Genomic DNA, 13,918 nt, shown 5'->3' on the forward strand with positions numbered 1-13,918 from the left:
CTTGCAAAATTAATACATGTAGCCAGTATATGCTACTGTTATGTTTGTTTAGACTATGGTAAAAACATTGGTTTCTTGCAAAATTAATACATGTAGCCAGTATATGCTAATGTTGTTTGTTTGTTTAGACTATAGTAAAACCATGATTTCTTGCAAAATTAATACATGTAGCCAGTATATGCTACTGTTATGTTTGTTTGTTTAGACTATAGTAAAACCATGATTTCCTTTCTAAATTAATACATGTAGCCTGTATATGCTACTGTTGTTTGTTTGTTTAGACTATAGTAAAACCATGATTTCTTGCAAAATTAATACATGTAGCCAGTATATGCTACTGTTATGTTTGTTTAGACTATAGTAAAACCATGGTTTCTTGCTAAATTAATACATGTAGCCAGTATATGCTAATGTTATGTTCGTTTAGACTATGGTAAAACCATGATTTCTTGCAAAAATAATACACGTAGCCAGTATATGCTACTGTTATGTTTGTTTCGACTATGGTAAAACCATGATTTCTTGCAAAATTAATACATGTAGCCAGTATATGCTACTGTTTTTGTTTAAACTATAGTAAAACCATGGTTTCTTGCAAAATTTATACATGTAGCCAGTATATGCTATGTTATGTTTGTTTAGACTATAGTAAAACCATGATTTCTTGCAAAATTAATACATGTAGCCAGTATATGCTAATGTTATGTTTGTTTAGACTATAGTAAAACCATGATTTCTTACAAAATTAATACGTGTAGCCAGTATATGCTACTGTTATGTTTGTTTAGACTATGGTAAAACCATGATTTCTTGCAAACTTAATACATGTAGCCAGTATATGCTACTGTTGTTTGTTTGTTTAGACTATAGTAAAACCATGGTTTCTCTCTAAATTAATACATGTAGCCAGAATATGCTAATGTTTTGTTTTCTTTTGACTATAGTAAAACCATGATTTCTTGCAAAATTAATACATATAGCCAGTATATGCTACTGTTATGTTTGTTTGTTTGTTTAGACTATAGTAAAACCATGATTTCTTGCAAAATAAATACATTTAGCCAGTATATGCTACTGTTGTTTGTTTGTTTAGACTATAGTAAAACCATGATTTCTTGCAAACTTAATACATGTAGCCAGTATATGGTAATGTTATGTTTGTTTGTTTAGACTATAGTAAAACCATGGTTTCTTACAAAATTAATACGTGTAGCCAGTATATGCTAATGTTATGTTTGTTTAGACTATAGTAAACCATGATTTCTTGAAAAACTAATACGTGTAGCCAGTATATGCTACTGTTATTTTTGTTCATTTAGACTATAGTAAAACCATGATTTCTTGCAAAATTAATATGTGTAGCCAGTATATGCTACTGTTATGTTTGTTTGTTTAGACTATAGTAAAACCATGATTTCTTGCAAAATTAATACATGTAGCCAGTATATGCTACTGTTATGTTTGTTTGTTTAGACTATAGTAAAACCATGATTTCCTTTCTAAATTAATACATGTAGCCTGTATATGCTACTGTTGTTTGTTTGTTTAGACTATAGTAAAACCATGATTTCTTGCTAAATTAATACATGTAGCCAGTATATGCTACTGTTTTTGTTTAAACTATAGTAAAACCATGGTTTCTTGCAAAATTTATACATGTAGCCAGTATATGCTAATGTTATGTTTGTTTAGACTATGGTAAAACCATGATTTCCTGCAAAATTAATACATGTAGCCAGTATATGCTACTGTTGTTTGTTTGTTTAGACTATAGTAAAACCATGGTTTCTCTCTAAATTAATACATGTAGCCAGTATATGCTAATGTTTTGTTTGTTTAGACTATAGTAAAACCATGATTTCTTGCTAAATTAATACATATACCCAGTATATGCTACTGTTGTTTGTTTGTTTGTTTAGACTATAGTAAAACCATGATTTCTTGCAAAATTAATACATATAGCCAGTATATGCTAATGTTATGTTTGTTTGTTTAGACTATAGTAAAGCCATGGTTTCTTGCAAAATTAATACATTTAGCCAGTATATGCTACTGTTGTTTGTTTGTTTGTTTGTTTAGACTATAGTAAAACCATGATTTCTTGCAAAATTAATACGTGTAGCCAGTATATGCTAATGTTGTGTTTGTTTAGACTATAGTAAAACCATGATTTCTTGCAAAATTAATACATGTAGCCAGTATATGCTACTGTTATGTTTGTTTAGACTATAGTAAAACCATGGTTTCTTGCTAAATTAATACATGTAGCCAGTATATGCTAATGTTATGTTCGTTTAGACTATGGTAAAACCATGATTTCTTGCAAAAATAATACACGTAGCCAGTATATGCTACTGTTATGTTTGTTTAGACTATGGTAAAACCATGATTTCTTGCAAAATTAATACATGTAGCCAATATATGCTACTGTTTTTGTTTAAACTATAGTAAAACCATGGTTTCTTGCAAAATTTATACATGTAGCCAGTATATGCTATGTTATGTTTGTTTAGACTATAGTAAAACCATGATTTCTTGCAAAATTAATACATGTAGCCAGTATATGCTAATGTTATGTTTGTTTAGACTATAGTAAAACCATGATTTCTTACAAAATTAATACGTGTAGCCAGTATATGCTACTGTTATGTTTGTTTAGACTATGGTAAAACCATGATTTCTTGCAAACTTAATACATGTAGCCAGTATATGCTACTGTTGTTTGTTTGTTTAGACTATAGTAAAACCATGGTTTCTCTCTAAATTAATACATGTAGCCAGTATATGCTAATGTTTTGTTTTCTTTTGACTATAGTAAAACCATGATTTCTTGCAAAATTAATACATGTAGCCAGTATATGCTACTGTTATGTTTGTTTGTTTAGAGTATAGTAAAACCATGATTTCTTGCAAAATTAATACATATAGCCAGTATATGCTACTGTTGTTTGTTTGTTTGTTTAGACTATAGTAAAACCATGATTTCTTGCAAAATAAATACATTTAGCCAGTATATGCTACTGTTGTTTGTTTGTTTAGACTATAGTAAAACCATGATTTCTTGAAAACTTAATACATGTAGCCAGTATATGGTAATGTTATGTTTGTTTGTTTAGACTATAGTAAAACCATGGTTTCTTACAAAATTAATACGTGTAGCCAGTATATGCTAATATTATGTTTGTTTAGACTATAGTAAACCATGATTTCTTGAAAAACTAAAACTTGTAGCCAGTATATGCTACTGTTATTTTAGTTCATTTAGACTATAGTAAAACCATGTTTTCTTGCAAAATTAATATGTGTAGCCAGTATATGCTACTGTTATGTTTGTTTGTTTAGACTATAGTAAAACCATGATTTCTTGCAAAATTAATACATGTAGCCAGTATATGCTACTGTTATGTTTGTTTGTTTAGACTATAGTAAAACCATGATTTCCTTTCTAAATTAATACATGTAGCCTGTATATGCTACTGTTGTTTGTTTGTTTAGACTATAGTAAAACCATGATTTCTTGCTAAATTAATACATGTAGCCAGTATATGCTACTGTTTTTGTTTAAACTATAGTAAAACCATGGTTTCTTGCAAAATTTATACATGTAGCCAGTATATGCTAATGTTATGTTTGTTTAGACTATGGTAAAACCATGATTTCCTGCAAAATTAATACATGTAGCCAGTATATGCTACTGTTGTTTGTTTGTTTAGACTATGGTAAAACCATGGTTTCTCTCTAAATTAATACATGTAGCCAGTATATGCTAATGTTTTGTTTGTTTAGACTATAGAAAAACCATGATCTCTTGCAAAATTAATACATGTAGCCAGTATATGCTACTGTTATGTTTGTTTGTTTAGACTATAGTAAAACCATGATTTCTTGCAAAATTAATACATATACCCAGTATATGCTACTGTTGTTTGTTTGTTTGTTTAGACTATAGTAAAACCATGATTTCTTGCAAAATTAATACATATAGCCAGTATATGCTAATGTTATGTTTGTTTGTTTAGACTATAGTAAAGCCATGGTTTCTTACAAAATTAATACGTTTAGCCAGTATATGCTAATGTTATGTTTGTTTAGACTATAGTAAACCATGATTTCTTGAAAAATTAATACGTGTAGCCAGTATATGCTACTGTTATTTTTGTTTATTTAGACTATAGTAAAACCATGATTTCTTGCAAAATTAATGTGTAGCCAGTATATGCTACTGTTATGTTTGTTTGTTTAGACAATAGTAAAACCATGATTTCTTGCAAAATTAATACATGTAGCCAGTATATGCTACTGTTATGTTTGTTTGTTTAGACTATAGTAAAACCATGATTTCCTTTCTAGATTAATACATGTAGCCTGTATATGCTACTGTTGTTTGTTTAAACTATAGTAAAACCATGGTTTCTTGCAAAATTTATACATGTAGCCAGTATATGCTACTGTTGTTTGTTTGTTTAGACTATGGTAAAACCATGGTTTCTCTCTAAATTAATACATGTAGCCAGTATATGCTAATGTTTTGTTTGTTTAGACTATAGAAAAACCATGATCTCTTGCAAAATTAATACATGTAGCCAGTATATGCTACTGTTATGTTTGTTTGTTTAGACTATAGTAAAACCATGATTTCTTGCAAAATTAATACATATACCCAGTATATGCTACTGTTGTTTGTTTGTTTGTTTAGACTATAGTAAAACCATGATTTCTTGCAAAATTAATACATATAGCCAGTATATGCTAATGTTATGTTTGTTTGTTTAGACTATAGTAAAGCCATGGTTTCTTACAAAATTAATACGTGTAGCCAGTATATGCTAATGTTATGTTTGTTTAGACTATAGTAAACCATGATTTCTTGAAAAATTAATACGTGTAGCCAGTATATGCTACTGTTATTTTTGTTTATTTAGACTATAGTAAAACCATGATTTCTTGCAAAATTAATGTGTAGCCAGTATATGCTACTGTTATGTTTGTTTGTTTAGACTATAGTAAAACCATGATTTCCTTTCTAGATTAATACATGTAGCCTGTATATGCTACTGTTGTTTGTTTAAACTATAGTAAAACCATGGTTTCTTGCAAAATTTATACATGTAGCCAGTATATGCTAATGTTATGTTTGTTTAGACTTTGGTAAAACCATGATTTCTTGCAAAATTAATACATGTAGCCAGTATATGCTAATGTTATGTTTGTTTAGACTATAGTAAAACCATGATTTCTTACAAAATTAATATGTGTAGCCAGTATATGCTAATGTTATGTTTGTTTAGATTATGGTAAAACCATGATTTCTTGCAAAATTAATACATGTAGCCATTATATGCTACTGTTGTTTGTTTGTTTAGACTATAGTAAAACCATGGTTTCTCTCTAAATTAATACATGTAGCCAGTATATGCTAATGTTTTGTTTGTTTAGACTATAGTAAAACCATGATCTCTTGCAAAATTAATACATGTAGCCAGTATATGCTATGTTATGTTTGTTTAGACTATAGTAAAACCATGATTTCTTGCAAAATTAATACATGTAGCCAGTATATGCTAATGTTATGTTTGTTTAGACTATAGTAAAACCATGATTTCTTACAAAATTAATACGTGTAGCCAGTATATGCTACTGTTATGTTTGTTTAGACTATGGTAAAACCATGATTTCTTGCAAACTTAATACATGTAGCCAGTATATGCTACTGTTGTTTGTTTGTTTAGACTATAGTAAAACCATGGTTTCTCTCTAAATTAATACATGTAGCCAGTATATGCTAATGTTTTGTTTTCTTTTGACTATAGTAAAACCATGATTTCTTGCAAAATTAATACATGTAGCCAGTATATGCTACTGTTATGTTTGTTTGTTTAGAGTATAGTAAAACCATGATTTCTTGCAAAATTAATACATATAGCCAGTATATGCTACTGTTGTTTGTTTGTTTGTTTAGACTATAGTAAAACCATGATTTCTTGCAAAATAAATACATTTAGCCAGTATATGCTACTGTTGTTTGTTTGTTTAGACTATAGTAAAACCATGATTTCTTGAAAACTTAATACATGTAGCCAGTATATGGTAATGTTATGTTTGTTTGTTTAGACTATAGTAAAACCATGGTTTCTTACAAAATTAATACGTGTAGCCAGTATATGCTAATATTATGTTTGTTTAGACTATAGTAAACCATGATTTCTTGAAAAACTAAAACTTGTAGCCAGTATATGCTACTGTTATTTTAGTTCATTTAGACTATAGTAAAACCATGTTTTCTTGCAAAATTAATATGTGTAGCCAGTATATGCTACTGTTATGTTTGTTTGTTTAGACTATAGTAAAACCATGATTTCTTGCAAAATTAATACATGTAGCCAGTATATGCTACTGTTATGTTTGTTTGTTTAGACTATAGTAAAACCATGATTTCCTTTCTAAATTAATACATGTAGCCTGTATATGCTACTGTTGTTTGTTTGTTTAGACTATAGTAAAACCATGATTTCTTGCTAAATTAATACATGTAGCCAGTATATGCTACTGTTTTTGTTTAAACTATAGTAAAACCATGGTTTCTTGCAAAATTTATACATGTAGCCAGTATATGCTAATGTTATGTTTGTTTAGACTATGGTAAAACCATGATTTCCTGCAAAATTAATACATGTAGCCAGTATATGCTACTGTTGTTTGTTTGTTTAGACTATGGTAAAACCATGGTTTCTCTCTAAATTAATACATGTAGCCAGTATATGCTAATGTTTTGTTTGTTTAGACTATAGAAAAACCATGATCTCTTGCAAAATTAATACATGTAGCCAGTATATGCTACTGTTATGTTTGTTTGTTTAGACTATAGTAAAACCATGATTTCTTGCAAAATTAATACATATACCCAGTATATGCTACTGTTGTTTGTTTGTTTGTTTAGACTATAGTAAAACCATGATTTCTTGCAAAATTAATACATATAGCCAGTATATGCTAATGTTATGTTTGTTTGTTTAGACTATAGTAAAGCCATGGTTTCTTACAAAATTAATACGTTTAGCCAGTATATGCTAATGTTATGTTTGTTTAGACTATAGTAAACCATGATTTCTTGAAAAATTAATACGTGTAGCCAGTATATGCTACTGTTATTTTTGTTTATTTAGACTATAGTAAAACCATGATTTCTTGCAAAATTAATGTGTAGCCAGTATATGCTACTGTTATGTTTGTTTGTTTAGACAATAGTAAAACCATGATTTCTTGCAAAATTAATACATGTAGCCAGTATATGCTACTGTTATGTTTGTTTGTTTAGACTATAGTAAAACCATGATTTCCTTTCTAGATTAATACATGTAGCCTGTATATGCTACTGTTGTTTGTTTAAACTATAGTAAAACCATGGTTTCTTGCAAAATTAATACATGTAGCCAGTATATGCTACTGTTATGTTTGTTTGTTTAGAGTATAGTAAAACCATGATTTCTTGCAAAATTAATACATATAGCCAGTATATGCTACTGTTGTTTGTTTGTTTGTTTAGACTATAGTAAAACCATGATTTCTTGCAAAATAAATACATTTAGCCAGTATATGCTACTGTTGTTTGTTTGTTTAGACTATAGTAAAACCATGATTTCTTGAAAACTTAATACATGTAGCCAGTATATGGTAATGTTATGTTTGTTTGTTTAGACTATAGTAAAACCATGGTTTCTTACAAAATTAATACGTGTAGCCAGTATATGCTAATATTATGTTTGTTTAGACTATAGTAAACCATGATTTCTTGAAAAACTAAAACTTGTAGCCAGTATATGCTACTGTTATTTTAGTTCATTTAGACTATAGTAAAACCATGTTTTCTTGCAAAATTAATATGTGTAGCCAGTATATGCTACTGTTATGTTTGTTTGTTTAGACTATAGTAAAACCATGATTTCTTGCAAAATTAATACATGTAGCCAGTATATGCTACTGTTATGTTTGTTTGTTTAGACTATAGTAAAACCATGATTTCCTTTCTAAATTAATACATGTAGCCTGTATATGCTACTGTTGTTTGTTTGTTTAGACTATAGTAAAACCATGATTTCTTGCTAAATTAATACATGTAGCCAGTATATGCTACTGTTTTTGTTTAAACTATAGTAAAACCATGGTTTCTTGCAAAATTTATACATGTAGCCAGTATATGCTAATGTTATGTTTGTTTAGACTATGGTAAAACCATGATTTCCTGCAAAATTAATACATGTAGCCAGTATATGCTACTGTTGTTTGTTTGTTTAGACTATGGTAAAACCATGGTTTCTCTCTAAATTAATACATGTAGCCAGTATATGCTAATGTTTTGTTTGTTTAGACTATAGAAAAACCATGATCTCTTGCAAAATTAATACATGTAGCCAGTATATGCTACTGTTATGTTTGTTTGTTTAGACTATAGTAAAACCATGATTTCTTGCAAAATTAATACATATACCCAGTATATGCTACTGTTGTTTGTTTGTTTGTTTAGACTATAGTAAAACCATGATTTCTTGCAAAATTAATACATATAGCCAGTATATGCTAATGTTATGTTTGTTTGTTTAGACTATAGTAAAGCCATGGTTTCTTACAAAATTAATACGTTTAGCCAGTATATGCTAATGTTATGTTTGTTTAGACTATAGTAAACCATGATTTCTTGAAAAATTAATACGTGTAGCCAGTATATGCTACTGTTATTTTTGTTTATTTAGACTATAGTAAAACCATGATTTCTTGCAAAATTAATGTGTAGCCAGTATATGCTACTGTTATGTTTGTTTGTTTAGACAATAGTAAAACCATGATTTCTTGCAAAATTAATACATGTAGCCAGTATATGCTACTGTTATGTTTGTTTGTTTAGACTATAGTAAAACCATGATTTCCTTTCTAGATTAATACATGTAGCCTGTATATGCTACTGTTGTTTGTTTAAACTATAGTAAAACCATGGTTTCTTGCAAAATTTATACATGTAGCCAGTATATGCTACTGTTGTTTGTTTGTTTAGACTATGGTAAAACCATGGTTTCTCTCTAAATTAATACATGTAGCCAGTATATGCTAATGTTTTGTTTGTTTAGACTATAGAAAAACCATGATCTCTTGCAAAATTAATACATGTAGCCAGTATATGCTACTGTTATGTTTGTTTGTTTAGACTATAGTAAAACCATGATTTCTTGCAAAATTAATACATATACCCAGTATATGCTACTGTTGTTTGTTTGTTTGTTTAGACTATAGTAAAACCATGATTTCTTGCAAAATTAATACATATAGCCAGTATATGCTAATGTTATGTTTGTTTGTTTAGACTATAGTAAAGCCATGGTTTCTTACAAAATTAATACGTGTAGCCAGTATATGCTAATGTTATGTTTGTTTAGACTATAGTAAACCATGATTTCTTGAAAAATTAATACGTGTAGCCAGTATATGCTACTGTTATTTTTGTTTATTTAGACTATAGTAAAACCATGATTTCTTGCAAAATTAATGTGTAGCCAGTATATGCTACTGTTATGTTTGTTTGTTTAGACAATAGTAAAACCATGATTTCTTGCAAAATTAATACATGTAGCCAGTATATGCTACTGTTATGTTTGTTTGTTTAGACTATAGTAAAACCATGATTTCCTTTCTAGATTAATACATGTAGCCTGTATATGCTACTGTTGTTTGTTTAAACTATAGTAAAACCATGGTTTCTTGCAAAATTTATACATGTAGCCAGTATATGCTAATGTTATGTTTGTTTAGACTTTGGTAAAACCATGATTTCTTGCAAAATTAATACATGTAGCCAGTATATGCTAATGTTATGTTTGTTTAGACTATAGTAAAACCATGATTTCTTACAAAATTAATATGTGTAGCCAGTATATGCTAATGTTATGTTTGTTTAGATTATGGTAAAACCATGATTTCTTGCAAAATTAATACATGTAGCCATTATATGCTACTGTTGTTTGTTTGTTTAGACTATAGTAAAACCATGGTTTCTCTCTAAATTAATACATGTAGCCAGTATATGCTAATGTTTTGTTTGTTTAGACTATAGTAAAACCATGATCTCTTGCAAAATTAATACATGTAGCCAGTATATGCTACTGTTATGTTTGTTTGTTTAGACTATAGTAAAACCATGATTTCTTGCAAAATTAATACATTTAGCCAGTATATGCTACTGTTGTTTGTTTGTTTGTTTGTTTAGACTATAGTAAAACCATGATCTCTTGCAAAATTAATACATGTAGCCAGTATATGCTAATGTTGTCTTTGTTTAGACTATAGTAAAACCATGATTTCTTGCAAAATTAATACATGTAGCCAGTACATGCTACTGTTATGTTTGTTTAGACTATAGTAAAACCATGGTTTCTTGCTAAATTAATACATGTAGCCAGTATATGCTAATGTTATGTTCGTTTAGACTATGGTAAAACCATGATTTCTTGCAAAAATAATACACGTAGCCAGTATATGCTACTGTTATGTTTGTTTAGACTATGGTAAAACCATGATTTCTTGCAAAATTAATACATGTAGCCAGTATATGCTAATGTTGTGTTTGTTTAGACTATAGTAAAACCATGATTTCTTGCAAAATTAATACATGTAGCCAGTTCATGCTACTGTTATATTTGTTTAGACTATAGTAAAACCATGGTTTCTTGCTAAATTAATACATGTAGCCAGTATATGCTAATGTTATGTTTGTTTAAACTATGGTAAAACCATGATTTCTTGCAAAATTAATACATGTAGCCAGTATATGCTAATGTTATGTTTGTTTAGACTATGTTAAAACCATGATTTCTTGCAAAATTAATACATGTAGCCAGTATATACTAATGTTATGTTTGTTTAGACTATGGTAAAAACATTGGTTTCTTGCAAAATTAATACATGTAGCCAGTATATGCTACTGTTATGTTTGTTTAGACTATGGTAAAAACATTGGTTTCTTGCAAAATTAATACATGTAGCCAGTATATGCTAATGTTATGTTTGTTTAGACTATGGTAAAACCATGGTTTCTTGCAAAATTCATACATCTAGCCAGCATATGCTACTGTTGTTTGTTTGTTTAGACTATAGTAAAACCATGGTTTCTCTCTAAATTAATACATGTAGCCAGTATATGCTAATGTTTTGTTTGTTTAGACTATAGTAAAACCATGATTTCTTGCAAAATTAATACATTTAGCCAGTATATGCTACTGTTATGTTTGTTTGTTTAGACTATAGTAAAACCATGATTTCTTGCAAAATTAATACGTGTAGCCAGTATATGCTAATGTTGTGTTTGTTTAGACTATAGTAAAACCATAATTTCTTGCAAATTAATACATGTAGCCAGTATATGCTACTGTTGTTTGTTTGTTTAGACTATAGTAAAACCATGATTTCTTGCAAAATTAATACATATAGCCAGTATATGCTACTGTTGTTTCTTTGTTTGTTTAGACTATAGTAAAACCATGATTTCTTGCAAAATAAATACATTTAGCCAGTATATGCTACTGTTGTTTGTTTGTTTTGACTATAGTAAAACCATGATTTCTTACAAAATTAATACGTGTAGCCAGTATATGCTAATGTTATGTTTGTTTAGACTATAGTAAACCATGATTTCTTGTAAAATTAATATGTGTAGCCAGTATATGCTACTGTTATTTTTGTTTATTTAGACTATAGTAAAACCATGATTTCTTGCAAAATTAATATGTGTAGCCAGTATATGCTACTGTTATGTTTGTTTGTTTAGACTATAGTAAAACCATGATTTCTTGAAAAATTAATACATGTAGCCAGTATATGCTACTGTTATGTTTGTTTGTTTAGACTATAGTAAAACCATGATTTCCTTTCTAAATTAATACATGTAGCCTGTATATGCTACTGTTGTTTGTTTGTTTAGACTATAGTAAAACCATGCTTTCTTGCTAAATTAATACATGTAGCCAGTATATGCTACTGTTTTTGTTTAAACTATAGTAAAACCATGGTTTCTTGCAAAATTTATACATGTAGCCAGTATATGCTAATGTTATGTTTGTTTAAACTATGGTAAAACCATGATTTCTTGCAAAATTAATACATGTAGTCATTATATGCTAATGTTGTTTGTTTAGACTATAGCAAAACCATGGTTTCTTACAAAATTAATACGTGTAGCCAGTATATGCTAATGTTATGTTTGTTTAGACTATGGTAAAACCATGATTTCTTGCAAAATTAATACATGTAGCCAGTATATGCTACTGTTGTTTGTTTGTTTAGACTATAGTAAAACCATGATTTCTTGCAAAATTAATACATTTAGCCAGTATATGCTACAGTTGTTTGTTTGTTTGTTTGTTTGTTTAGACTATAGTAAAACCATGATTTCTTGCAAAATTAATACGTGTAGCCAGTATATGCTAATGTTGTGTTTGTTTAGACTATAGTAAAACCATGATTTCTTGCAAAATTAATACATGTAGCCAGTATATGCTACTGTTATGTTTGTTTAGACTGTAGTAAAACCATGGTTTCTTGCTAAATTAATACATGTAGCCAGTATATGCTAATGTTATGTTCGTTTAGACTATGGTAAAACCATGATTTCTTGCAAAAATAATACACGTAGCCAGTATATGCTACTGTTATGTTTGTTTAGACTATGGTAAAACCATGATTTCTTGCAAAATTAATACATGTAGCCAGTATATGCTACTGTTTTTGTTTAAACTATAGTAAAACCATGGTTTCTTGCAAAATTTATACATGTAGCCAGTATATGCTATGTTATGTTTGTTTAGACTATGGTAAAACCATGATTTCTTGCAAAATCAATACATGTAGCCAGTATATGCTAATGTTATGTTTGTTTAGACTATAGTAAAACCATGATTTCTTACAAAATTAATACATGTAGCCAGTATATGCTACTGTTATGTTTGTTTAGACTATGGTAAAACCATGATTTCTTGCAAAATTAATACATGTAGCCAGTATATGCTACTGTTGTTTGTTTGTTTAGACTATAGTAAAACCATGGTTTCTCTCTAAATTAATACATGTAGCCAGCATATGCTAATGTTTTGTTTTCTTTTGACTATAGTAAAACCATGATTTCTTGCAAAATTAATACATGTAGCCAGTATATGCTACTGTTATGTTTGTTTGTTTAGAGTATAGTAAAACCATGATTTCTTGCAAAATTAATACATTTAGCCAGTATATGCTACTGTTGTTTGTTTGTTTAGACTATAGTAAAACCATGATTTCTTGTAAAATTAATATGTGTAGCCAGTATATGCTACTGTTATTTTTGTTTATTTAGACTATAGTAAAACCATGATTTCTTCCAAAATTAATATGTGTAGCCAGTATATGCTACTGTTATGTTTGTTTGTTTAGACTATAGTAAAACCATGATTTCCTTTCTAAATTAATACATGTAGCCTGTATATGCTACTGTTGTTTGTTTGTTTAGACTATAGTAAAACCATGATTTCTTGCTAAATTAATACATGTAGCCAGTATATGCTACTGTTTTTGTTTAAACTATAGTAAAACCATGGTTTCTTGCAAAATTTATACATGTAGCCAGTATATGCTAATGTTATGTTTGTTTAAACTATGGTAAAACCATGATTTCTTGCAAAATTAATACATGTAGTCATTATATGCTAATGTTGTTTGTTTAGACTATAGTAAAACCATGGTTTCTTACAAAATTAATACGTGTAGCCAGTATACGCTAATGTTATGTTTGTTTAGACTATGGTAAAACCATGATTTCTTGCAAAATTAATACATGTAGCCAGTATATGCTACTGTTGTTTGTTTGTTTAGACTATAGTAAAACCATGGTTTCTCTCTAAATTAA

The sequence above is a fragment of the Lampris incognitus genome, chromosome 2, assembly GCF_029633865.1.
Source record: "Lampris incognitus isolate fLamInc1 chromosome 2, fLamInc1.hap2, whole genome shotgun sequence".
Taxonomy (NCBI): Eukaryota; Metazoa; Chordata; class Actinopteri; order Lampriformes; family Lampridae; genus Lampris; species Lampris incognitus.